The sequence below is a fragment of the Sycon ciliatum genome, chromosome 8, assembly GCF_964019385.1.
Source record: "Sycon ciliatum chromosome 8, ocSycCili1.1, whole genome shotgun sequence".
Classification (NCBI taxonomy): Eukaryota; Metazoa; Porifera; class Calcarea; order Leucosolenida; family Sycettidae; genus Sycon; species Sycon ciliatum.
In genome coordinates, this window is record NC_088650.1 from 24494651 (window position 1) to 24499637 (window position 4987).

Genomic DNA, 4987 nt, shown 5'->3' on the forward strand with positions numbered 1-4987 from the left:
GCAACCAGCGACCGACTTCTAGTGCACCAAGTGCCATATCTGACCTGCATACAGCGACCAAACCTAGCCAAAAGTGCTATCCTGGCTGGCAGGCTTAACTGCAACAAGGTTTAAGTGTGCTCAGAAGCGAGTGCATGCAGTCAACAGAAGTGACAAGTGACATTGTAGGGTGCTCTGTATGCACTTGAGCGTGAAAGTCATGGGCGTTTGCCTGAAGGAAAGCGTGAAAGTGCTCCACACCTGCCGATAATGCAATATGAGTGTCATGGAAGTACATGACTGTACATGTCTGTACACAATCCGATATGCCACGAATGTATGGGGCCTGGTTCTAAAGACCACATGGCTTCAACGACCGCTTTTGCTTGCACCGTGGAGTGGTCGCTTAAACCAGTTTTTACTCTACTACAATAGATATTGTGATGCAGTCCCCGTACGCAAAATCACATAAACAATCCCGCCCAGGACTAAAGCTACATATACTAGTTGGTTAGTTTAAGTGCATTTTAAATGAATTTTTTTAAGCTTTGACCACTTGAATTCTAGCAATGGGTGAAATAAAATAAAACTTCAAAAAGGTCATGGAGGATTTCCAAGCTACGCAACAGTGCCTGGAGTATTTACTCATCAGCATTAATCATAATTTAACACAAAGGCCTCCCTTTCCATTTTTTTCTTTTAGTCCCAGTTATGGAAATGGAGTAATGATAGAATACTGATAGTTGCTTACAGAGCCTGTAGGTTGGGGTGCTGCTCGAAGTTCACTCCGAACAGGCCTTGGGCGTCCGATGAACTACAGCACACAAGATACCAAGCACAGATCATGCGAATAGGAACTATAGGACATCTAGGTGACGTGCACATGACAGTGACATCACACAGTGAGGTGACGTCATCATATATTTCCACTACGACATTGTAATAAAGTAGCCACACAGACAGAAGAGCGAGCAGTTGTTTTTCGTAACTCTGAAACAACTGCTCTGTCTTCTGTCTATGTATTCAGTGTCTGCTCCAGCGCCGGGTGAGCCGGGTAATCCACCCGGTTGGGTGGCGCTTGGACCCGGTTGAAAATATAGTACCGGGTAACCTGTGACCCGGTTGATACTTTACACTTTCGAACTTTGAAAGGACTGACTACATGGCTTGTATGTGTCAGATACTTCTTCTTCTTTCGTAATTTTCTAATTCCTGTCCCGCTCTCTTTTCTAAATGCGGCTTATCCATTCGCCCATATATCATTGGGCCTAGTTCCCGTTTATTGTCCGAATTAAAATAAACCAACCAACCAGTTAAAGCATGTGACTCGGCTGGTGAGACAGCGCCAGGTACATGTGTACCCGGCTCCGACCCGGTTGAAATGGTTGCGCCGGGTACACGTGTACCCGGCTGTCCTACAATCCTAGAGCAGACACTGGTATTCCGCTCTTTGCTTTCAGCAAATTGAGCCCACTACGGACGGTGGCTGAACTTCACATGGTTGTAATGTAGCTCTGACATCATACAATGTAGCTATGACACCATAAGATGTAACTATGACATCATGTAATTCAGCAAAGACCTCATAGCAATGTAGCTACAACACCATAAAATGTAGCTACGACATCATACAGTGTCATCATGCAACACATCAATGGCAGTGATGGCATCTTGCAATACAGCCCGGACGTACAGAACAGATATGACATTGCATGATTGCACAGGGACTAGTGTGGCATCATACGAGCATTGAAGCAGACAGCCATAGGGAAGATATGTGAAAGTAAATGAAATGATCACCCCCTCCCCACCCCCACCCCCAAAAAAACCTTTTGAAGCTCCAATCACATTCATACATGTACCCACATGTATTCTCACATCCACACAGATTTGAAATATCCTCGCAAGCCAGCGGCAGTACACACGTGCACGTATAATTAATAAAAAACATTAGAAGCATTGCATCAAACTACTCACAAGGCCAGAAGGCGACTTGCCAATGTCACGTTTGGCAAGCGTTGATTTTCAGCCTGTTCCACGCCAATCCCAATGCTGTGGTGGAGAAGAAGAACATCTTTCAGACGATGACACATAGTATCCAATCAAGATATTCAATATGCACAGTGCAATGCATCACCTATGGTACTTTACAGGTAAGGTGGAGAATGGAGAGGAGCCATCTTGGCACGGCGAATACCTGAATGGTGTGTACCCACATAGAGACCAGGAGATGATGTCCTCTGGAGCAACATCTAGTGTGTATTGACCAGAAGAACCTGGTCTACAGTTCACAGTGCTCAATACACGGCGTGCAGAGCTTAGTACAAACAAAAAGTGATTAAACGTCTCTACTAACGAGTTTCATGCTGAAAAGCAATCATCAGAGGACTGCGGCTATACTCTAGCAGGTAGGGGCATTGAATACAGCCAACATTTGATATTCCAAACATGAACATATTGTATTGCAGAATTTGTTTTATAACAAAAGGAAAACATTCCCCTCGCTGCTCAGTCAAAGACTTCATGTGGAATTCAGGTATGTACAGGCTACATGCAAGCATGGACACAAACAGTGCGACTTTTTGAACACTGATTTGAAACACGGGCATGTCTATGCAATCCATTGATGATTGTTTCATCCTAAACCTCTCAGAGTTACGAAGAGACCTTCTCCTCCTCCACTGCGTACCTCTGCTCTGCATAGTTCTACACACGGAACACTTTTCTTGCTAAACAGAATGCAGTCAGAGCAAGTTCATGCTTACAGGTACTCGGTCGTTGACGGTACGGGTCGGATGTAGTCGCCAATGAGACATCTCACCACTTCCACCATGGTATCGGTGTGGTTGATGAACTCTCCCAGGCTCAGTGACGATAGCAGCTCCCTGGTGCAGTTACAGTCGTCCGGACATGGCACTGTGTGTGTGTGCGATACAAGATGTGGACAAAAGCATTAGCTCCAGAGGATCACTCTCTGGCAGGCATGAACAAATCTAGCACAAGAGGCGCAGTACATTGACTAGAGGAAGTTTGAACGTAATCTGAATGTTTTCACTGGAAGCTCAGCTACAGTATTGCGGACTTCTTACTCCCATTTCAGCCAAGCATAGTGTAGTTGGCTCCATGCTCACCGCAATCCTGCTCATTCAGTGCCAAGAGCAGAATCATAGGCCCAGGAGACATGCAACATTATCGATCATTTTCACGAAACAGAAAAGTGAAGTTATGACCCTCCCCCACCCACTCAACCCACCCCTGAACAAATATATTAGCTCAACAGCTAGAATGGATTGATGTTTCAGCTACCAATATGTGAATGAAGCTGGCCTCAACCCACTCATAGGCAAAAATGCAGTATTAAAAGATGCTAAGTGATGAACAGCCCCTCAATAAGGAAGAGATGAACATTTAGTATGCACTGTTTCTAACCTTCACAGTTTACACCGTCCACGGCAAAACCAAATGAACACACATCACAGTTGAATCCTCCGATGGTGTTTGTACAGTTCATGAAGTCTGGACAGCGGGCACTTTCACATTCGTCAATATCTACAGAGGCATAATACACACACATACATACACACACATACACATACACACACACACACACACACACACACACACACACACACACACACACACACACACACACACACACACATATATATATATATATACATGATCCATAGAGAGTGGTGGCGTTAGGAAAGGTCCAAGAGGGGAAGGAAAGCGCAACGAAGAAGAGCACGAGCTACATCCCACGGCAACAAAGAATGCCGAAAGTTAGTGGATGATGACGAAGCTGGTAAGACTATTGGACATGCCGGTCTCACTATAACCCCTCTTGGACCTCTCCTAACCTGAGCCTTCCAAGTAGTTGGAAGGTTGTTGGTTAGCGCCTCGGAGAAGCGTTGGAGCAAGGTATCAGGTCATTGAATGTCTCAGTACTCCTGGTCAGTTTTCGTGCCATTTTGTCGCACTCGCTGACTGTATATGATCTGGTTACGTTAGTGGACAGTTAGTCATAACTAGTTACATGTTTTGTCCTTCTCCTTATTAAAGGTGCAGCTTTTACTCCGAAATACGATATGTGTACCTCATACCCCGCATACCCCCAAGTATACAAAAAGCCTGGATTGGACATCTATGACAGTATAGGCATGATCAGTTGAATCACTCAATCCAGACTTACCTTCGCAAACGAATCCATCACCGGAGAAACCTGAATTACAGAGACATGTGAATGCTCCGACTGTGTTATCACAGGTTGCAAAGCCACTGCAGTTGTGTGTTCCGGTCGTGCATTCATTAACGTCTGAGTAGAGCAGGCGCCAACACAGACGTGAGCACATACACACCGTGAATTAGTTTGCAAGAGAAAGATGGACATAGGTGAATGAGACAACGGCAGCGAAGCAGCATAAGAGCTGTGCGATCACGGCTGGTGGTGCATTTCCCAAACAAGACACATCATTTTACATCATAATCCCCTCATACCTCTTCCCCAGGCTACTGAATTACACAATCAATCATCAGTTTGAAGAGATTGGAAGGGAAACGTGTCACCTTTGAGGCTGAGAATGGTAATGACTGTCACTACTGGGACACAAGCCAGGGACATTCCATACAGAGCAGCTTCATGCATGCTGTACACTAAGCTACCATGTATTCGTCATCCCAGACACCTTTTTTTCTCAGATATCTAAATTCACGCTTCCTCTGAAACTGCACAGGCTGGTTTACTACAGTCCTCGCTGCACCCACACATTACATGCACCCACACATTACATGCACCCACACATTACATGCACACATTACATGCACACATTACATGCACACATTACATGCACACATTACATGCACACATGCCCGCATGCACACATTACATGCACACATTACATGCACACATTACATGCACACATGCCCGCATGCACACATTACATGCACACATTACATGCACACATTACATGCACACATTACATGCACACATTACATGCACACATGCCCG